We start from the raw sequence: 22,590 nt of genomic DNA on the forward strand, positions 1-22,590 counted from the left end.
CACAGAGGGCGCTGTGGAGCAGAGTCCCCTCTTGCCGGAGGGTGAGGACCAAGCCAGGCCAGTCCTCCACTGTCCAGCAAGTGGCTCACAGACAAGATTTCATTGTGGACAGAGAGCAAATGCAGGGGCCGGCGCTGCGGCACAGCGGGTGGAGCCGCCGCCTGGGACACCAGCGTTCCCTCTAGCGCCCGTTGGAGTCCCGGCTGCTCCACTTCCCATCCAGCTCCCTGCTAATGCACCTGGGAAAGCAGTGGAGGATGGGCCAGGTGCTTGGGCCCCTGCACCCGTGTGGGAGACCAGGATGGAGCTCCTGAGTCTTCGAGTCAGCCTGGCCCAGCCCTGGCTGTTGTGGGATTAGTGAGTGAGCCAGCAGATGGAAGACCTGTCTCTCCCCCCACCCCACCCCCCGCCGCCGCAACTCTGATTTTCAAATAAATAAATAGAATAAAGTATAAAATACTCACCCAAATCTTTTTTAAAAATAAAGATAAAAAATAACGCTGACAATAGCATTAAAACATGACACAAAGGACAAAGCGGACAAAATAAGACTAAGACTTGTGTGCTAAAAGCTTCAAACTAAAAATCTGATTAAAGGGAGAGAGAAGTCGGGGCTGGGGCAGCAGCGTCAGAGGGCCCGGGTTCGAGGTCCAGCTCTTGTCCCAGCTTCCTGTTCCTGCTCCAGGCCTGGGAGACCCAGGCGGCGCCCCCAGCCCCTGGCTGCACCGGGCTCAGTCCCAGCTGTTGCAGTGTTTGGGGAGTGAACCAGCGGTGGTGTTCTCTGTGCCTGGCTCTGTCTCTTGGCCTTTCCGATAATGAGAATAACAAGAAAACTCTTGGCCATGTCGAATGTCCGGTGAGGTGGTGAAGGGCCTTGAACTCCGAAACCCGGCTGGTGGAATACAGGATGGTGCTGTGGCTTTAGCAAGCCCAGCCATTGTCGCCCCGGGTGAGGCCATACCAAGACTTGCAGCTTTCCTGGACCGGCCCCTCGCTGGGGACAGGGCATGGACAGGCCAGCGGGAGAAGCCGGAGTGCTCCCATGCAGAGGGGCGGTGCTCTCCGTGCTCCCCCCCGGACAGGCAGTGGACAGGACAGCAGAGGCCAGGCTGAGCAGCACATTCTATGTGACCCCCCCATACGAAAGCCTACGAGAGGCACACACGCCTGCAGTGGCCGCCCGGGGACAGGACTGGGGACAGGGACGCGGGGAGGGGCGGCAGTTTGGGGTGCCGGATGTGTGTCGGGGACGCTCAGGGCCAGCCCCTGGTGCAGGGTGATTACCACTGCTGACCACAGGGAACAGCCGAACCCGGCACACACCTGTGGTGACTTCAGCCCGACCCCGGCCAACACGTGACAGCCGCGCCTGCCCCTCGCGTGCTGATGGACGTGGGTTTAACCCGCTCCTTTCCACGCATCCGCGGCGTGGATCTACCATGGTTGGTGGCTGCTCCGGAAGCGTCCCAAGCTTTCTTTCCGGTTGGCTTTTCGCTGCTGCTTTGCTTGGGTTTGGTTTTGCCCGCGTGCCACGGCTGCACGCACGTCCTATGCCCACCTGCGTCTCTGCAGAGCTTCCCAGGTGGAGCCCCTGGGTCCTTTTCAGGAGTCTCTGTGCCCAGACATTGCTCAAACTTTCCCAGAAGCCTTTGCGACCACGCTCCGCCAGCTGGGTCCGAGGTGTCTACTTCCTGGTGCATATTTTGGGCTCAGTGTGCTATTGGACGTCCACAAGGGGAGGGCGGACGCTGTGTCTCCTCACTGCCTCTACTTGTGTTTTCCCGTGAGGACCCGAAACAACGCTTCCCGTTTCTCCGCTGGGCCCGGACGAGCACCTGCCAGGCCCCTCTGCCGTGTCCTGGCTGACGGAGTGTCACATGATTGCAGCGACTGGCCATCACAGTCTCCTTCTCTGTGAGTCCTCTGTCTCATCCTGTGCCTGTTTTGCGGCTATTTTCCTTATCAGGTTTATGATTTTTTTTTAATATCGAGGAAGCTAGACATGGGATAACATACATGCACATACACGCATCACGCCTCTCACACAGACTGTGGAGGACACACACGCGGCGCACCTACCCTGCTTACCCCTGCACACACGCACCACACGTGCACACTTACGCATCACACCATCAGGTGGGGCACGGAGGCACTCACCACACACGTGCAACGCGGGGAGGAGGGCGCGTTCCAGGGCACACAGGGCTGCTGGGGGCGAGGCGTAGGGCAGGGAGCAGACAGACGGCGGGCGGGGGAGGCCGGGGCCTGGGGATGGCTTGGCCTGCTCTGAGGCCCACCCACCCCAGACAGAGCAGGCGGCTGTGCCGGGCGCGTGCTGGGGCTGCCCCGCTGGCCCCGCTGGCCCCGCTGCCCCCGCTGCCCCGCTGCCCCCGCTGCCCCCGCTGCCCCCGCTGCCTCCCCGGCCGGGTGGCTGCAGCAGCCGTGACGCACGTCCAACACGCTGGACGGGAAGTTGCTTTTCCTTCTGCGCGGACTCCACGCCGAAGACTTTAATTGCAGAAATCTCCGGGGTGGTGAGCGCGCGTCTCAGCCTGGCAGGTGCGGGCAGAGCCAGGGAGAGGTGCGACGTGGGGGTGGGGAGGGGCCGGCTTCACGGCCGTTTCCCTCCCCCAGCCGTGGAGCGAACCCCACTGAGGCTCTCAGACCTCAGACCCTCTCCCCCAAATATGCAGCAGCAGACGCACCAGCCCCGCCCGCCCCCATCACACGCAGGGGGTCCCTCCCCGCGAGCTCAGGGTCAATCCCATTCCATACCACGCACCAGGCTCCTTGGGGGGGGGGGGGTCCCGGCCTCAGTTTCCCCTCTCTGGCTGCATCTTCAGCCTTCCCACGGGTTTTCAGACCTGCTCAAGCCCCAGAGCTTGTATTCCAGACGGGATGCCAGCTCCCCAGCTCCTCCCAAGAGACACACCCAGGAGGCCCAGAAACCCCGAGACCCAGGGGTGTGGAGGGAAGAGGGCAGCCGGGCCAGGGCCCAGGACTGGCGGACAGCAGTGCCCTGCAGGGTCGCGGGGGGATCCAGGCCCAGCACACGAAGGCCAGGTTAGTTCCTCCTCGGGACTAAGCAAGGATCCCTCCTAGAAAACGCACCGAGGGGGCAGCAGAGAGGGGACCAGACAGAAGCCCCCACCCCCTTAACAAGAAGAGCCCGGGAGGCACCTCCCACTCCCCTCGCAGCCTAAGACTCCACCCCGCCCCCCAGAGACGCCAGTGGGCAGGAAGCGGCAGGACAACCTCTCCTGCCAACCCGACTCCCTCCTTGCACCTGAGGGCGGCAGGTGGCCTGGCTGAGGACACTCCTGCAAGGCCCAGTCGCAGCCCCGGAACACCAAAGGCTCTGTCAACGAGGTTGCCATAGGAGCCGCAGCCCCAGACGCAGCCCGGACCTGATCCGAGCCGGGCGGCTGCGGCTGAAATAAGAGAACGCAGCGTCTCCTGACGCCATGGATTAAACGTCCGGGATACCGTTTAAAAAAATGCATCACACCAAGAACCGAGAAAGCCACAGCTTGAGCGGGAAGACAGCTGAGCGACGCCCGGCTTGCGTCGATCCGCGTGGGGATTAGCGGAGGGACGTCACGGCAGCGTGCAGGCACTCGCTCAAGAAGCGGCTGTGGCGTAGCAGGGAGAGCTGCCTGCAGGGCCGGCATCCACATGGGCACCAGTTCGAGTCCCGGCTGCTCCACTTCTGATGCAGCCTGCACCCGCATGGGAGACCCGGAAGCAGCTCCTGGCTCCTGGCCTAGATCAGTGAAGCTCCAGCCGTTGGGGCCATCTGGGGAGTGAACCAGCAGACGGAAGACCTCTCTCTCTCTCTCTCTCTCTCTCTCTCTCTGCCTCTCTGTAACTCTGCCTTTTAAATAAAAAAAAAGCCAACTCTAAAAGGCTACATGGTGCCTGACTCCAGTTATGTAAGAATATTGAGGGGCCGGCGCGGCAACGTGGCACAGTAGCTTAATCCTGTGGTGCTGGCATCCCATATGAGCGATGGTTCAAGTCCTGGCTGCTCCGCTTCTGATCCAGCTCTCTGCTGTGGCCTGGGAAAGCAGCAGAAGATGGCCCAAGTCCTTAGGCCCCTGCATCCACGTGGGAGACCTGGAAGAAGCACCTGGCTCCTGGCTTTGGATCAGCACAGCTCCGGCCGTTGCAGCCATCTGGGGAGTGAACCAGCGGAACTAAGACCTCTCTCTCTGTCTCTCCCTCTCACTGTCTGTAACTACCTCTCAAAAATAAATAAAATCATTAAAAAAAAAAGACTCTTGGAAAACCTGCAGACCTGGAAGACAGATCAGTCATTCCCAGGGGGAGGAAGCGGGGGAGACAGGCGGGGGCAACAGGAGGGGACCTCGAGCTGGGAGAGTGGCCGGCATCTTGATCTCGGCGGTGGACGCCTGAAGCCGCACCGGTGGCAGGGTTGCATGGTCGTCATATGCCACCCTCGCCGGCTGCATCACCGTCTTACGTGATGCCACCGTTAGGGGGTGCTGGGGCCCCCATAGGAGTTGCCCTGTGTGATTTCTTACACCTGCGTGTGAATCCACACGTACCCAACATGCTATTTTTAAATTTTTTTATTTTTGACAGGCAGAGTGGACAGTGAGAGAGAGAGAGACAGAGAGAAAGGTCTTCCTTTGCCGTTGGTTCACCCTCCAATGGCCGCCGCGGCTGGTGCACCGCGCTGATCCGATGGCAGGAGCCAGGTGCTTCTCCTGGTCTCCCATGGGGTGCAGGGCCCAAGCACTTGGGCCATCCTCCACTGCACTCCCGGGCCACAGCAGAGAGCTGGCCTGGAAGAGGGGCAACCGGGACAGAATCCTGAGCCCCGACTGGGACTAGAACCCGGTGTGCCGGCGCCACAAGGCAGAGGATTAGCCTAGTGAGCCGCGGCGCCGGCCGCTATTTTCAAATTCTTTAAAGCATTCTCTAAAAATCTTATTTATTGGAAAGGCAGGGAGACAGAGAGATACAGAGACAGGCAGAGGGAAATCTTCCATCCACTGGTTCATTTCTCAAATGCCCATGACAGCCGGGGCTGGACCGGGCCAAAGCAGGGAGCCTGGAACTCAGCCTGGGTCTCCTGTGTGGGCAGCAGGGGCTGAGCCGTCACCGCCGCCTCCCAGGAAGCCGCGATCAGAGCGGGGCCACGACCCACGCCAAGCCCTCTGCTCCGGAGGAGGCCGCTGTGCCGAGCGTCTGCCCAGGGAAATTTTTTTAAATAAACAAAAAATACACCAAACCATGTGGCCGGCAACATAGGCGTTGAGTTAAGCTGCCACTGGCGACACCGGCGTCCCATCCAGCTCCCTGCTAACACACCTGAGAAGGCCGTGGAAGACGGCCCAGGTACTCGGGCCCCTGCACTCACGTGGGAGACCCGGATGGAGCTCCCGGCTCCTGGCTTTGGCCTGGCCCAGCCCTGGCTGTTGCAGCCATTCGGGGAGTGAACCAGCGAATGGAAGACTCTCTCTCGCTCTCGCTCTCGCTCTCACTCTCGCTCTGCCTTTCAGATAAAGAAAAAAACAAGTCTTTTAAGAGTAAAAATAAAATGCATCCCATCTTGGCTGCACAGGCCCTCAGTTCTGCCTGTGCCCCCAGCAGCTGCCCACCCCGTCACGCCCAGCCCAGCCCAGCTCCCGCCTGCGCCACTCGAGCCCCCGTGACCCACGTGGTGGTGCTACCCTCAAGGCTCCATGTACACTGGCTTTGTCTGCTGGTTTGCTTGGAAAAGTGATTCCAGGGAGCAGGAGTGAGGAGGAGGAGGAAGAGGAGGAAGAGGAGGAGGGGGAGGAGGGGGAGGAACCGGAAGGCTTCCTGCAATTGCTGTCGCTGTGGCAGCCAGGGCCGCCCGGGGTGTGGGGACACACACGTGCTCACTGTGGCCCCGTCAGAGGAGGCGGCCCCGAGGGCGCTCCTCCGGCGTCCCCTGTGTGTGCTGTGTGGGCTCCCACGGGCTCCTGGTGTGGACAGGCCCTGGAGAAGCCAGGCCTCTGGTCAAGGGAGAGGAGTGGCCAGGGGAACTGGCGTCCATCTCTGGTCTCTGTGTCCTGGGTGCCAGCAGCCGTCAGGGGAGGCGTCCATGTGGGATCAAGCTCAAAGCGATGAAGTCACCACAGCAGCCACAGCCCAGCCGGGCACCCGGGCCACGGGGCTCGTTGAGGGCTGAGAACAGCCCCACCCGCCACAGAAGAGACCCGTTCACCTGGCTGCAGGGGCAGCCGCAGGTGGTCAGCAGGGAAGTCACCACACCAGTGCCTTTTGGGCAGCTGATTGCCAGGCTGGCCAGGTTAGGAATGGGGGGTAGCAGGTGGTCCTGTTGAGGCTGCAGCCCCCAGCCGGGGACGCCCCGGGCCACAGCCCTGGGCCTGGTCTGAGCGGCAGGGCCAGGCCAGCAACGTGCAGGGCTGTGGTTCTCTGGGTCCAGCCGTCTGTCCCCACAGCTGGAGAGCAAGGGACCACGTCTACGGAGCCCACAGGGTCAGGGCCCCAGCTGCACGGAGGAGGCTGGCTGCCCTCAGCCAGCAGGGGTGCGGGGCGGGTGTCCACGTGGCCTGCGAGGTCCATGGTGGTGCGGACTGTGAGCTCCTTGGGGCAGGAGGGACTGGCTCCCGTGTCCTCCGAGTCACACGTGGCTCCTGACCTTGCAGCTTGGTTCAGACACCAAGGGCCACACGGGAAGGTCTGCGAGGGGCCTTGAGGGCCCCCACACAGAGCAGGTGCCGAGTCTCGGGGCCTCCTCGTGCCATTTGTAAGAGGGAAGAACCGGCGGCCGGCGCTGTGGTGCATTGGGTGAGCTGCCGCCTGCGACCCAGCGCTGGTTGGAGTCCCGGCTCTCTGTTTCCAACCCAAGTCCCCGCTGATGCACCGGAAAAGCAGCGGAAGACGGCCCAGTGCTTGGCCCTGCACCCACGCGGGAGACCTGGAAGAAGCTCCTGGCTCCTGGCTTCAGCCTGGCCCAGCCCTGGCTGCTGTGGTCGTTTGGGGAGTGAACCAGCGGATGGAAGACCTCTCTGTTTCTCTGCCTTTCCAATACATAAAATAAATCTTTAAAAAACAAAAACATGACAACACGGACACCTGCCCCCTAGGCTGTGGTGAGGAGCAGGTGGGAAGCTGTGCGGGTGTGTCTGGCCCTCAGCAGGGACCGGAGGGACCGGAGGCTGCCGGTCTCCACCCCCGGCGGAGTCCCTGCTCGGTAGCGGGGCTGGACCAGGAGCCCTGCCGCATTCCAGCTGGGGGCTGGGGCAAAGACTTCCTGCTCACGTCCCCACATCCGGGGAGCTTTTTAAAATGAGAAGCCGGGGCCGGTGCTGTGGTGTAGTAGGCTAAGTCTCCACCTGTGGCGCCGGCATCCTATATAGGTGCCAGTTCGAGTCCCGCTGCTCCACTTCCGATCCAGCTCTCTGCTGTGGCCTGGGAAAGTAGTGGAAGATGCCCAAGTCCTGGGGCCCCTGCACCTGCATGGGAGACCTGGAAGAAGCTCCTGGCTTCTGGCTTCCAATTAGCTCAGGTCAGACTGTTGTTGGGAGTGAACCATCGGATAGAAGACCTCTCTCTGTGTCTGTAACTCTGCCCCTCAAAAAAATAAACAAAAATCTTTACAAAATGGGACGCCCAGGTCCCACACCCCCGACCTGACTTGGGAGAAGCTCCTGGCAGCTCCGCGTGGTCCGAGCAGCAGGCCAGATCTGGGTGTTTGGAATCCCACCCTCGGCCGTCTGTAAAAGGGGTGACAACAATAACCTCGGTGCCAAATGAGGCCAAGGCTGCGGAAGATTCTGGAAGCAGGAAAGGTCAGGGCTGGGCCGGGCTCTCTGCCTCCTCCCCCCGGCCTCAGGCACCGCTGGTGTGAGGAGCAACTCATCCCGCAGTAACTGGGCCCCTGCAGGGGTGGCCCGACCCCCCTACCCAGAGCTCCCCAGGAGCCCGCCGGCCTCTGCTGGCCCAGGCCAGGAGACAGGTGCCTCCCAGGGCAGGGCCTTCCTTGGCAAGCACTGGGAAGCTCAGGAAGTCCCCGCAGAGCGGGGAGGCAGGCGGCCAGCCCAGGCAGAGGGGCAGGTGGCTCAGTCAGTGCCGCCCGGCTCCCTGCCCGCCCACCAGCGGCTTGGGAGCCCCCGCCCTGGTGACCTGCACCTCTCAGAGCCTGCTCCTCCCTCTTAATTAGTTCAGCCTGCGTGCTGCTTAGTGACACGCTGGGGACCCCAACAGCCTGCAGGAGACTTCCAAAAACACACGCTCCGGGAAGCAAAGCCCCCTCACCCCCCATCCCCAGTGCTGCCCTGTCAGCCTCCGATCTGTCCCTGTCCCCCCAGGGCATCCACCCTCCCCCTGCACCTTGCCCTGGACCACAAGTGGCCCCCCAGCCTCCCCGGAGCAGATGGCCCCTCCTCTCCCCGCCGTCCACCCTGACCCGCTCTGCTCCCAGCGGGCAGCCGGGGTACTCTCCCACCCCACAGGGCACAGACCCGACCTTAGGGCCCTGCCGGAGCCGCGGCTCCCAGGGCACCCCCAAGGCCGTCCCCCAGGCTGACCACTGGGCTATGGGTTCCCAGTCTGTGGAGGGTCCTTCCTGCTCAGCCCCTCTGGACGGGGGCTCCCAGGGGGCCACAGGCCTTCACTGGAAGTGGGGGGCTGGCAGGGTTGAACCCCACCACCTGCCTTTCCAGTGACTGCAGAGCGAGGAGGAGGCCTAACTCCCAGCCACCACCGGGCCACCTGCCATCCTGGGGAGGCCCTGCCCTCATGTCCAGCCCAGGAAGGAGCTGGAGGGGTCCCCTCCTGGTCCAGCTTGTCTCTCTCTGCCCTGGGCTTCCCGCCTCGGAGCCTCCTATGTGCTTGTTCCGACAGTCGGGCCTTCCCGGGACGCTGTGCCCGCATCGGAGGACCAGGGTGAGGACCAGAGTGAGAGAGGTCAGCACCAGCCCTGGGGGGCCAGCAAGCTGCAGCAGGCTGCCAAGACCCCGCCCAGCGGAGCACCACTTAATCCACCCCTGCCACTTAACCCCGCCCACCAGGGACCGGGCACTTTAACTCCTTTTAAACAAGCCCTTGAGGGCTCAGAAGAAATTGTTGCCAGCGATTCAAAAGCCCTGAGCCCTAAGGGCAACCAGCAGCTTTCCGCCTGGGCTCCAGGCTGTCCCCAGGGACCTCTGCAGAGGCCTGGCCGCGATGCGGGGGAGGGGGAACCCAGAGAGACTGGCATCAGAGCCCCAAAGCCTGGCCAGGCCTCTCTGGCCCCGTGTGCTGGCTGACCAGCGATGTGTCCCCTCTAAGTCCCTCTGGTCCGAGCAAGCAAGGGGACTCGAGGCATCCCGGAAAAATCGTTTAGCCGGAGGCCCCTCCCTTTTCTGCCAAATGGGCTTCCGAACTCCGGTGAGAGCTCAACCGGCCGGCGGCCATCGGCACCTGCTGGGCACCTGGTGGGTAGCGGGGTGCAAGGCTGGAGCACAGCATCGAGGTGTCCGCACCATGATTGGCGGGAGCCCTGTGATGGAGCACAGACCGCGCCCTGCAGGTGGAGCCGGCTGCCTGGGCCCAGCAGCTTCCCCGGCAGCCTCCGCGGCCCTCGGGGCCCAGGCGGCACACACGGACAGGGATGTCAGCCGCAGAAGCAAGCACTTTGGTGGGACCACCCGGCTGTTCTCCGTGTTCATCTACAAAATCTGGCAAGCTTATCTCAAAGAAATCAAGTAACCGGGGTTCACTGAGGTTCGGAAGCGGCCGGACGCCTGCTGGATCCACACCGGCCAAGACGCAGCCAGCCCCCAGCCGCCGTCAGCAGCCCCAGCCGGAGCCAGCGCGCGGCCCCAGCACCCAGCAGGTGGGGCCGCGGGGACAGAGCCTGCCAGGGATGCCCCTGCTGGGTAAACCTGAGGACGAGGCGGTGGGGAGTGGGTTTTCCAGGCCTCCTCTGCGAGTGACCGCCGAGGGCCACCCGCCGCGGCCTGCAGGACGGAGAGGCATCCTCCACAGGGCCCAGGCCTGGGGGCACGAGGCAGGGATAGCCGGCACTGACTCTGGAGCAGTTATGTGACCTCGGCCTTGATGTTCAGACTTGGCCCTAAAAGAGACAAAGACTCATAGAACCACAACCAGCTGGTTCACACCACGGCCCAGCCAGGCTCCAGGGGGACGGCCTGGACCACAGGCGGCCGCCACCCCACATGGAATCCTATCAGGACTCTTGCAGGACACTGGCCGTGGTCCAGATCGGCCGCTCTGCGCCATCTCCCAGGCAGGTTAGAACACTGTGGCCAGCAAGCCGAGAGGACGGTGAGCCCTCTGGAGGCCTGGGAAGTCCGGTCTCCTCCCTGCATGAGCAAACCCCAGGCCCAGACTCTCTCCCTGCCAGGGAGCCGGAGCCAGGGCAGTCGCTGGCGGGAGTCGCAGCCGGAGGCCTGGGGCGGTGTGGCGTGTGACCAGAGGTGCTGAGATGCAGAGCGGGAAGAGGCAAGGAGGGTCCTGGGCTACACCAGGAGGGGCGAGGCCGGGGCCACGCAGCAGGAGGGAGGCAGAGCAGAGGGAGGCAGAGCAGAGCGAGGCAGCCCGGGCGGGCGATTGTTCGGGGTGGGGGGGGCTGCTTTCCGCGGGGAAGGGCTCGGGGGTTGCTGCACTGTGGGGTTCCCTGGAGCCCGTTCAGTCCCTGTGCAGGGACCGCGGCGGGCAGACAGGTGCACCCGGCCCGGCCCGGGGAGCACCAGCGGCCGTAGGATGAAACCATTCCTGGTAAGCAAAGGAAGGAGCCAGAGGTCGTCAGCGCCACCGCCCAGCGGGGACGAGGACGCAGGGACCACCTCCGGGCGCCGCTGGGCACTCTCGGGCTCGCAGAGTGGACGGCACCGCCCTCGCGGGTCAGCTGGGACCTCTCTGTGGACCCCGAGCAGTCAGGAGAGGAGGGGAGGTGGGGCCCCTGCAGCCGTCCCCGGAACACGCAGGCCCTGAGCCCCGGGCCAGTGCCAGGCAGAGCCCTGGTCCCGAGCCTGGCTCTGCCCCTGGCGGGTGGCAGGGAGGCGCAGGGTGTGCAGCCCGGCCTCCGCGGCTGTGCCTGGCGAGCTCTCCCTCAGCCCGAGGCAGCCCCAGCCTCCCCCAACACCGCAGAGACTCGTCAGTGCTTTTTCTGAACAGACCACAGCCGGGGCGGGGGTAGCGCCCCTCATGCCCCTGCCCTCCCAGCACGCCAGGCCCCGGTGCTGAGCCCGGGGCAGGGGCCGTCTCCTGCCCACAGCTCTGGACGGGCCGCGCCCCCCTTTCCAAAGCGGACCCCATCTGAGCTCCACATGCGTCTTCGCCTCCCCGGACTCTATCTCCCACTCACAGCTGTCTGGCCGGTCCAGAAATGCCCACCCTCGCGGGCGCTCCGCCCCCAGCCTCTGAGAGCCTGCAGCCGGGGCCTGCCGCCCGAGCAGGCGAGTGTGCCGGGGCCCACAGTCCAGCACGCAGCTCCCACTCAGACCCTGGGGCACCAGTGACGGCTCAGTGATTGGGTCCGTGCCACACGCTGGGGAAACCTGGGTGGAGTTCTCGGCTCCCAGCTTCGGTCTGGCATTTGAGGAGTGAACCAGCAGTGTGTGCGTGTGCATGTGTGCACATGCGTGCACACACGTGCGTGCCCGCACCCGCCCCTCCCTAACTCCCTACCGGCTGAAAGGACTCTTTCCCAGCTTTCCCACACCAGGGCCCCGCCCCGCCCCGCCCCTGGGTCTCCCTGAGCCCTTCCTTCTGCCGACCTTGCTGACGGTTCCTGTGCCTGCTCACGTGCCCAGCGCCGAGCAGAGGCGAGCGCTGACCACGGGGCCGCGGCTGGGCTGGGGCGGACAGACCCTCTGGAGCTCCGAAGATCACTCTCCCCACCTGTGTGTGCTCAGGGGCTGGGACCCAGGGACCACCTGCGGGGGCCACGCAGGGGCCTTGAGAGAGGGGGGAGGGGGAGAGGGAGGCCCCAGAACTCTGCTACTGAGCCCTTGGGAAGGGGCTGCCTGTCCTGGGGCTGTGGCAGCAGGCGACCACAAGCTGGCCTGAAACAAAGCAATGGATGCTTGGACCCTGTCCCCATCCGGGGCCGGAAGTCCAAATGCTCCCGGCCTCTGCCAGCCCCTGGGGTGCCGGCCACCCTTGGCCTGCCTCGAACTGACCCCCGCCTCCCAGACCTCTCCCCTGCACATCTCAGGGTCCCAGGTTCCCTGGCCGTAAGGACACCGGGGCACTGAATTACGGGCCCCCTAATCCAGACGACCTCATGTTCACTTGATGATCCCTGCGAAGACCCTACCTCCAGACAAGGTCACCTCCTGAGGCTCCCAAGGGGCGTGAATGTAGGGGGGCATCATTCAGCTGGTAGGGGTCATCCCAGGAACAAAAGAGCAGGGCTCCAAAGAGACACGCGAAGGGGAAGGAGCAGGAAGCCCACAGGCACTCCAGCTCGCCAGTGCGGGACCCGCTCCACGGGAGCAGCGGAGGAAGGGGGCAGGTGAAGGGACACAGGACGAGAGCAGGGCCAGGGCCAGGTGGGCGCCGGGGGCAGTGCCACCAGGACAGCCCCACAGATGGCACGGTCCCCGCCGGCCCTGCTGGGCAGCAGCTCTGCACGGCTCACCGAGCAGCTGCGATCGACCCCCGGCCGCCCAGCCGGGCCACCGGCTTGCAGAGACACATGCGCAGACCCGTCCTCAGATGCAGCCCATAATTACCCCGCGCTGCCAGCGAGCCCCTCCCTGTTAATGATAGGCAGGCCGCGTGCGGGAGGCGGGAGGCGGCACACCCCACAGACACCCGGGGGCCGCGCCGGCTGACATCAGCGGCTTTGCTGCCTGAAGCGGAAGCCCTGGAGCTGCCCCCAGGGGCGGGAGAGAGACCCTCCCCGAAGGAAACCCAAGTGCATGCCAGAAGCTGTGGCCTCCCAGGTGGACGCTCAGCTGGCAGCCCTGCCCTGTGAGCCCCTGACGCAGGATTGAATGACGGGAACTTCCAGATCCCCCCGCCGCCCCCGCCCCAGCCTGCGAGGGTCACCTGCTGTCCTGCCTCTGACCCCATCCCCGCGGGGCCTGGGTGGGCCTCCCGTAGCCACGGCTGCAGGCGCCTCTGTCCACACGCATCTGGGCCCCGAGAAAACCCCCTCGCCAAGCCGAGGCCAGGCCTGGCTCCACTGGGCAGTAAGTGGCCACCCAACCACGGACACTGGTCGCGGGGCTGCCCAGGCTGCGAGAGGCAGGCAGGAAACTCCAGCGGGCCGGGTTCCAGGGGAGGACACTTGGCTGGGACGTTGAAATGATCGCATCTTGCCCTGACCTCTGCTGCCCAGGACTGAGGCCTCAAGCCACAGGTGGCCACGGGCCCTGAGGACGCCGCCGAGCCCGGGGGAGCAGGGCCAGAGCCACCCCGGCTTCCAAGACAGAATAACTACAAGAAGGAAAGTCCCTGCTCAGAGGCGCTTCTGCCCAGCCCACGCGGGAGGGACAACGTGCGGACCCAGGGGCTCAACAGGACGACCGCGCCGCTGAAGCTCAGCTTCCCTACTGCTCTTCATCTTTTTTTTTTTTTTTTTTTTTGACAGGCAGAGTTAGTAAGAGAGCGAGACAGAGAGAGAGTCAGAGAGAAAGGTCTTCCTTCCTTTGGTTCACCCCCCAAATGGCCGCCACGGCCGGCGCTGCGCCCATCTGAAGCCAGGAGCCGGGTGCTTCTCCTGGTCTCCCATGGGGTGCAGGGCCCAAGCACCTGGGCCATCCTCCACTGCACTCCCGGGCCACAGCAGAGAGCTGGCCTGGAAGAGGGGCAACCAGAACAGAATCCGGCACCCCGACCGGGACTAGAACCCGGTGTGCCGGCGCCGCAGGTGGAGGATTAGCCTAGTGAGCCTCGGCGCCGGCTTCTCTTCACCGGTTTAATGTGATCATCAGAAATTTCAAAATCCAGTCAGCCTGCCATTGTAGCGTAGCAGATAAAGCCGCCATCTGCAGCGCCGGCATCCCATATGAGCGCCGGTTCAAGTCTTGGCTGCTCCACTTCCCATCCAGCTCCCCGCTAATGCATCTGGGAAAGCAGTGGAAGATGCCCCAGGTGCTTGGGCCCCTGCACCTGTGTGGGAGACCAGGAGGAAGCTCCTGGATTCGGATCAGCCCAGCTCCAGCCGTTGCAGCCATTTGGGGAGTGAACCAGCAGATGGAAGACTTTCTCTCTCTTGTTCTGCCTGTTCCTCTATGTAACTCTGCCTTTCAAATAAATAAAACATAAATCTTAAAAAAAAAAAAAAAAGAAAAAGAAATTCAAAGTCCTATAGGTGGGGCCCGTGTTGTAGCACAGCGAGTTGAAAGCCACTGCCTGCAGTGCTGACACCCCATGCCAGCGCCGGGTTGAGTTCCTGCTCCAATCCCAATCCCGGGGAAGCAGCTTGGGCCCTGCCGCCCGCATGGGAGACCAGGCTGGAGTTCCAGGTTCTTACGGCCATCTGGGGAGTAAACTAGGAGATGAAAATCTCTCTTTCTCTCCCTTTCTCTCTCTGTAACTCTGCCTTTCAAATAAAATAAACAAATATTTTTTATTATTATTATTATTTGAAAGTCAGAGCTACACAGAGAGAGAGAGAGAGGGAGGGAGGGAGGGAGGGAGGGAGGGAGGGAGAGAGGTCTTCCATCTGCTGGTTCACTCCCCAGACGGCCGCGACAGCCAGAGCTGCGTCGTTCCAAACCCAGGAGCCAGGAGCTTCTTCCAGGTCTCCCACGTGGGTGCAGGGGCCCAAGGACTTGGGCCATCTTCTGCTTTCCCAGGCCACAGCAGGGAGCTGGATCAGAAGTGGAGCAGCCGGGTCTCAATCTGGTGCCCATATGGGATGCTGGTGCTTTCAGGCCATGGTGTTAACCCACTGCGCCACAGCGCCGGCCCCAACAAATCTTTTTAAAATAAATAAATGAATACATTGGGCTACTGCTGTGCTGCAGCAGGTAAATCCCCTGCCTGCAGCACCTGGCACTCTACATGGACACTGGTTCCAGTCCCGGCTGCTCCACGTCTGATTCAGCTCCCTGCAATGTGCCTGGGAAGGCAGAAGAAGATGGCCCCTGACCCAGATGGAGTTCCAGGCTCCTGGCTTTGGCCTGGCCATGCCTTTGGGGAGTGAACCAGTGGACAGAAGGTGTCTCTCTAACTCTGCCTTTCAGATAATAAATCTTTGTAAAACACACACACACACACACACACACACACACACACACACACAGGTGGCTCCTGTGCCAGTTCACCGGACAGCGCCATAGAGAGGCCCACCCGGCGGGCACTCCCACGAGGGCCGGGTGACACTGGGGCTGGGCGGTAGGAGTGCCCAGCAGGTGCTGTCCACGAGGCAGGCCCGGCGGGGGCTCGGGTGGCTTCTGGCCACCCTGGAGAGGCATTGGGCCTTGCGGTCGGGGCCCTGTTTACGGCACATTTCATACATTCCTGCAGGCAGAATCACCACACGGCGCCTCTGGGGACACCGTGGATACCAGGGAGACGGCAGGCGCCCCGCCGCCAGGATTTACAGCGGCCTGGGGAAGATAAGGCACGCGCGCGGCATGGGGAGGCCCCGGCTGGCGCTGCAGCCCCCAGCACTGACCTGGAGGGGAGGGCCCCGGGAGGGTCCTGGGGAGGGGGTCCTTGCCGAGCTGGGGGCTCAGAGAGGCCTGGAGAGGGACACGCGTGCCCAGCACCCAGAGGGGCTGCAGGCTGATCAGGGGCGGGGGTGGAGGCAGCTGCTGGCGATGTCCACTCTGTCACCGAGCTGTGTGTGAGGCTGTCACGTCCTCACCTGGGACCTTATCTCACCACAGGCCTCCTGCCTGCAGGTCACCCAGGGGAACAGCCTCTCTTCTCCGAGTCCTCCTGGCAGCCTCAGACAGCCCAGGGCCACCGTCCCCTCCTCTGTGACACAGGTGACAATGTGGATTCATGGACTGGGGTGGCTGTTGGGCGAGAAGGCCTGCGCAGCACCTGGCCCGTGGCAGCCGCTCAGGGGGCGAGTGGACTTTCCTGCTGGAAGCCAGCCCAGGCGGGCAGCACAGCCTTGCAGGGTGGTGACACCCCCGGGTCAGCTCCGGGCTCCATCCCAAACAGGGGTCAAAACAAGGGAAATGGGGCGGCCTTGAGTCCCCATCCGAGCACCTCGGTTCCATCCCCAGCTCTGGCTCCTGGCTCCAGCTTCCTGCTAACGCAGACCCAGAAGGCGGCAGCGACGGCTCAGGTGACTGGGTCCCTGGCACCCACGGCAGAGACCTGGGCGGAGTTCCCAGCTCCTGGCTTCTGAGCTGAGCCCAGTCCCAGATGTTGTGGGCAGCTGGGGAGTGAACCAGCAGGTAGAAGCTCCGCCCGTCTCTTTGCCTCTGGAAATTTAAAGGAGCAGAAATGTGTCCCCTCTTCGTCCAGGGGGTACTGCAGGGCACAGTCCCTGTGCAGGCTCAGGAAGGCTCCCGCCTCTTCCTGCTTCTGCTGGTCCCAGGCGTTCCAGGCATCTGCCGCAGCTTCGCTGGCTCCGGCCCAGGCCATGAGGGGCTGGGCTGTGCGTCTTTTCCTTGTCTGTCTCCTGTACGCCGGCCACTCGCTGTTGGGTTTAGGGCCCACCGTCACCCAGGATGGCCAGCTGAGGCCCTCGCTCCATGGCGGGCAGCATGTGGGGGCTGCAGACAAGTACCCGAGGGGCGCTGCGCCTTCTGACCCCACCCCGTTCACATCCTCCATGCAGCCGGACTCCAGGCCCCTGGCTCCCCACAGAGCAGGAGAGCGACTGTGGACAGGACAGGAGGGCACCCACGGCGCTGGAGCCCGATCCTCGGGGGCCCACATCCCAGGAGCTGCTTTGGGCAGCCCTCAGCGCTCTCTCCAATGCCCCAGCTCTGAATGGCAAAGCTGCAAACCCCGGGGCCGGCGCGGGGGCACCGCAGGGTACGACGCCGGCCTCCCGTATCAGAGCACCGATTCATGTCCCCGCTCCTCCTCTTCCCATCCAGCTCCCTGCTCGTGCACCTAGCGAAGCAGCGGCCATCAGCCCGAGTGCTGTGCAGCCCCTGGACTGAATTCCCGCCCCTGGCTTGGGCCTGGCCCAGCCCTGCTGTCGCTGCTTCTGCCCCAGCACGAAGTTCCCGTTCACACCGGGGCTCCCGCGGCCAGGCCCCCTCTGAGCACCCAACCTGAAGGACACACGAAGCAAACACGTTTCCAAGCAAACAATAAAACAAACAAACAGGCTGAGTCTTTCCCAACAGCAGGAGGAGGGTCAGGGATCGGGGATCCTCCTTGGGTTCAGCACACAGCCGCCTGGTCCCGGAACAGCTGTGTGGAGAGGCAGAGAGGGAGAGAGGGAGAGAGGGAGAGAGGGAGAGAGGAGAGGGAGAGAGCAGAGGGAGAGAGGGAGAGAGGGAGAAAGGGAGAGAGGAGAGGGAGAGATGAGAGGGAGAGAGGAGAGGGAGAGAGGGAGAGAGAGGGAGAGAAGCAGAGAGGCAGAGAGGGAGAGAGGGAGAGAGGGAGAGAGGGAGAGAGGAGAGGGAGAGAGCAGAGGGAGAGAGGGAGAGAGGGAGAAAGGGAGAGAGGAGAGGGAGAGAGGAGAGGGAGAGAGGAGAGGGAGAGAGGAGAGGGAGAGAGAAAGCGAGAGAGAGCGAGAGCCTGGCTCAGCTCTGGTTGTTGCAGCCATCTGGGGGTGAACCAGGGGATGGAAGACCTTCTCTCTCTCTCTCTCTCTCTCTCTCTCTCTCTCTCTCTCTCTCTCTCTCTCTCTCTTTGCTTTCCAAATCAATCAGTCAGTCTTTAACAAAGAAAAGCCCTTAGTGACTTATCTGAGGAGCAGACGCCACTTCCCTAACCCTGGACAACCATGGGCTCCTTTTCCTAGGCCGCTCACAATGTAACAGCTTTCAGGTTTAAGCTGCAACATTAACTTTGGGTGTCACTTTCTTAAGTTTAGACAATGAAACAAAAAAGCAAGCCATGAAGTTTGCTGTCTGTGGATGCCCACCTACCGCCGCAGGGCACGGGCCACAGCGGTCTCCCTGTGCCGAGCTCTCAGCTGGACCCGGTTCACCCGGGCACCTGTGTGGCCATTTTGGGCTGCAAGATCCGGAGCTGCTGCACGCCTGTGCCGCACAGGCTTGCTGGCCACGTGCTGGCCACGGTGTCGGGAGCCGAGGCTGAGCCAAGGCGGGCGGCAGGTCAGCTGCATGGAGCGACTGGAGTTTTACAAATTTTCAACTGATGATGGGTTTGTCGGGTCCTGACCCCACCAGGGGCTGAGCAGTACTGTGTACTGCTGCTTTTTCTTTTTATGCTTTATTCATTTATTTGAAAGGAAGACAGAGTTAGAGAGAGAGAGGGACACACACACGCACACACACACACACACACACACAGAGAGAGAGAGAGAGAGAGAGAGACTCTTTCAAGCCCTGGTTCACTCTCCAAATGGCTGCCATGTCCTGGACTGGACCACGACGCCGGCACCCTGTGTGCTGTGTCCACCACACACGTGACCTCAGGACAGGAGCTGGCACTGTGCCGCAGCAGGGAAAGCAGCTGCCTGGGACGCCGGCATCCCACATGAGCACCCGTTCGAGTCCCAGCTGCTTTCTTTCCAGTCCAGCTCCCCGCTATGACCTGGGAAAGCCGCAGAGGATGGCCCGAGTGCTTGGATCCCTGCACCCAGGTGGGAGACCTGGAGGAAGCTCCTGACCCCTGGCTTCGGCTTGGACCAGTCCCAGACACTGCAGTCATTTGGGGAGTGAGCCGGGCATGGAAGATCACTGTCTCTCTCCCTCCCTCTCTCTGTGTCTCTCTCTCTCTTCCTGTCTTTCAAATATACAAATCTTTCTTAAAAAATAAAAACAAGGTAATGCTAATAAAATCTAGAAAGAGAGGGGCCGGTGCTGTGACACAGTAGGTTAATCCTCCGCCTGCGGTGCCGGCATCCCATATAGGCACCGGTTCTAGTCCAGCTCTCTGCTGTGGCCCGGGAAAGCAGAAGATGACCAAAGTCTTAGGGCCCCTGCACCCGCATGGGAGACCTGGAGGAAGCTCCTGGCTCCTGGATTCGGATCAGCGCAGCTCCAGCCGTTGTGGCCACTTGGAGAGTGAACCAGCGGATGGAAGACCTCTCTCTCTCTCTCTCTCTCTCTCTCTCTCTCTCTCTCTCTCTCCCCCTCTCACTGTAACTCTGCCTCTCAAATAAATAAATCAAAATTAAAAAAAAAAAACTAGAAAGAAGGGCTGCACTCACTTGGTGGAACTGTCAGGTTGATTCAGTTCACTTTAATATTGGCTGCATTTAGCAGCTCACAGCGTCCTGCGAAGGCAGCCATGGCGCCCGCAACTCCTGCTCTCACGAGACGCCCATCTGCACAGCACCCACCCGAGCACCTGCTCCGTGGGGGGCACTGCTCTGCCTCCCAGGACACAGCAGGAAGGGGCAGCAAGCAGGCCCCTGCCCGTGGCCCCTCACGACGCAGCAGGAGAGAGGCCAGAAACAGCACCCAAACAAAGCAGATAACGGATAAAGAAAAAACATTTTTTAAAAGGTCACCGTGTGCGCAGGGGGTGAAGCCGCCTCCTGCAACACCTGCGCCCACGTGAGCGCTGGATCCAGTCCCGGCTGCTCCACTTCCCACCCAGCTCCCTGCTGACGCAGCTGGGAAGGCAGCAGAAGATGCCACCGGAACTCGAGCCCGGCCCTGCCTGCCGCAGCCATGCAAGAAGTGACCAGCACGTGGTCCATCTCACTCCCTCTCTCTCTGTTTCTCAGCTTTTCCAATAAAACATGTAAAAAAGAACAAAGCTATTCATTGTGAAGAGGGGCGGTGGAAGTGCAGGGGGCAGCGCGAGTGGGGACCGCGGTGGGGCCGGCAGTGACAGTGGAGTCAGGTTCAGCTCACCTGTCCTTGAGTGACACAGAGAGAACCCTGCAGACAGCTGAGGGGGAGGTACCGGGCCTCGGCCACAGTCAGTGCAAAGGTCCTGAGGCAGCAGCACTAGTGGAGCGGAGTGCGGGGAGAGGGGCAGCAGAGGCAGCTACAGGGCCACGCGGGGCTGCAGGACTCTGTGGGGCACTGAGTGAGGGTCTTGGCTCCGTCAAAGGAACTGAGGCCTGCAGTCTCACGGCAGCAGGGGCAATGCCGAGAGAACCCCGGGCTGGTCTGGCTGCCTCTGCCCCGCCCCTTCCTGTCACCACAGACCCGACTGGTCAGGTCCCAGAGGCCTGGGGGCCACCGCTCTCTGATGTGTGCCCCCCAGGGGCCGCACCCAGATGCCAAGGACCCCTACGCTGCGCTGTGTGGAAGGGAGTGGGTGGCTCCAGTGTGCCCGTGCAGGGGCGGCCACACCACGTGAGTCCCTCAGCTGCAGCAGGCCGGGAGCCCAGCCTCAGCGGGGTGAGGGAGACAAGGATGGGAGCACACAGCCGGGAGGGGGTGACTGAGTGTGCAAAGCACACCCCTAGCGGGCCCCACCTCCAAACACCTGCCCAGGCCCCTTCTAACACCAGCCCCGCCCCACCACGTCAGCCAGGTCACCTTGGCGAGGGCTGCACACCTGACCACGGGGCCTCCCTAGGGTTTCCTGCACGCAACAGGGTGGCCGACAGCCTTCAGGACTGTCGGCCGGAGAGAGCCGCTCTGTGGGGCACGGGAACCAGAGAGCAGGCAGGCGCAGAGCCCCGGGCAGGGAAGGGTGGGGCCTGCACGGAGCCACTCAGCTGCCCCATTCTGGAACTGCTGCCATCCTTGCCCGAGGGGCCCCCCGCCGCCTCCTGCCCTGTGAAGGGGACCTGGACCTGCTCTCCTGGGTAACGCATGGACAGGGCCCCGCGAGCTGGGGCGCTCTTGGTGCAGCCGGGGCAGCAGGGAGCCAGGGAGGGAACCTTGAGATGTCTGTGTCCAGGGCAGGGCAGGGCCCGGGGTGCGGGCAGCCCGGTGCAACCCCACCGGCACCCCGAGGCCCCGGGTGCCGTCCTCCGCGCCCCCCAGGAAGGTCCCGAGCGGCCGGTTTGAAGCAGACATTCACGGCCGGCCGGGCCTGCCTGTTCAATACTCTATCGACAGCTTCACCTTGGCAACCTGGCTTCTCCCAGCAAGCACGGCTTTAAATGCACATCTGCGGACTGGGGGGTGACCTTGACAAAGGGGCGAGGAGGAGCAGAGGAGGGGGACTCCCACCCACCCACCACCCAGGCCCACCCCCACTCTCTGGTGGGGGGCCCCTCTTCCATGCCCCGCCTGGTCCCAGAAACCTCACAACAAAAGGTAGCATGGCTCCAACCTGTGTCCTCTCCCGGGCGACAGGGCCAGCAGCGCCTGTGCAGCCGGAAATCACGGGGTGCCCGCCTGCTGATCAGCCCTCTAATGAGAGATATGAAAAATGGGAGTGACGCCATGGAGGCCGCCCGGAGGCAGGGCCGGCGTGGGGCGTGGCCTGCAGGCCACAGGCAGGTGCCCCCTCTGAGCAGAAGCCAGGGGACAGGGGACAGCGAGGCCCCCCCGGCCAGGCTGAGAAGTGGGAAATTCCTCAGGGCCCTGCGAGCCCGGCACCCAGGGCATGGCCTGCTTCTATCCGTCCACCTGCCCGCTGTCCTGTCCGGCAGTGCCCATTTGGGAAAGAACGCAGGAGGCGGGCTCAGCACAGACGGGAGCCACTGGGGAGCCGGGAGCCACAGCAGCGGCGTGTGGGAGGAGCCGCTGGGACAGCTCAGTGCGCATCCCAGCTGTAGCTGTAGAATCCCGGGCACACGGCTCCCCCACGCCGCGTCCACGGCACCATTGCTCTGCCTCTGCCCAACACGTGTCGGCTTGTACAGCGCGTTCCGGTCTCCCGGCTGGGGGGTGGGGCGGGGAGAGAGACGCAGGGAGACACAGGGAGACGGCCTTTCTCCCAGTGGCTCCTCCCTTTCAAATCAAGGAAAACACCGGTTTCCAGCACGGGGAGGGGGAGGGGAGGGCCGTTTCTTAACCTCCCCATCTGAATGAGTCAAAGAATACGAAATCACTCCATTAGAACCATTACTGTCAAACCACGGGGCAATCAGCTCGCTGACACAGGCCAGGCGGGCGGCCCGGGGCTGCTGCAGAGTGGGCTCTGTGCACCCAGCGGGAAGAAAGGGGCCTGTGCCCCCGCCCCCCGCACGTACAGCACCGACAGACGCCAGCCTCCGGAGGGTGAAGGGGCCCGAGGCGGCCCCCAGGGCCCAGGGCGCAGCCGCAGGGGCCTCACACCCCCCCACCCCCCACCCCCGTGCACCTGGCGGCCAGAGCTGTCATTCCCGCCTCCCGGAGGCAGAGCCCCGGACACATGCGCCGTCCTCCATGAAAAAGTCCTGAGGATGGCATTTGACCGCTGTGTCCAGAAGAGCACATCAACCCTGCATATGGAGACATTGTCCCCGCTGGCCTGGGGCTGCGGGCTGGGGGAGTCCGACTTGCCGTCTGGGGGTGCACGGTGGTGATGCCGTCCTCACCGCCACTGGACTTGAACACCTTTCGGCTAAGATGCCCACATCCAGGGGCAAGAGTTATGGCACAGCTGGTTCGGGGGCCCCCTGGGACGCACACGTGCCTTGTTGGAGCACCGGTTCAAGTC

This window comes from Oryctolagus cuniculus, chromosome 17 (genome assembly GCF_051225735.1).
Source record: "Oryctolagus cuniculus isolate XC-2025 breed Fujian yellow rabbit chromosome 17, ASM5122573v1, whole genome shotgun sequence".
NCBI lineage: Eukaryota > Metazoa > Chordata > Mammalia > Lagomorpha > Leporidae > Oryctolagus > Oryctolagus cuniculus.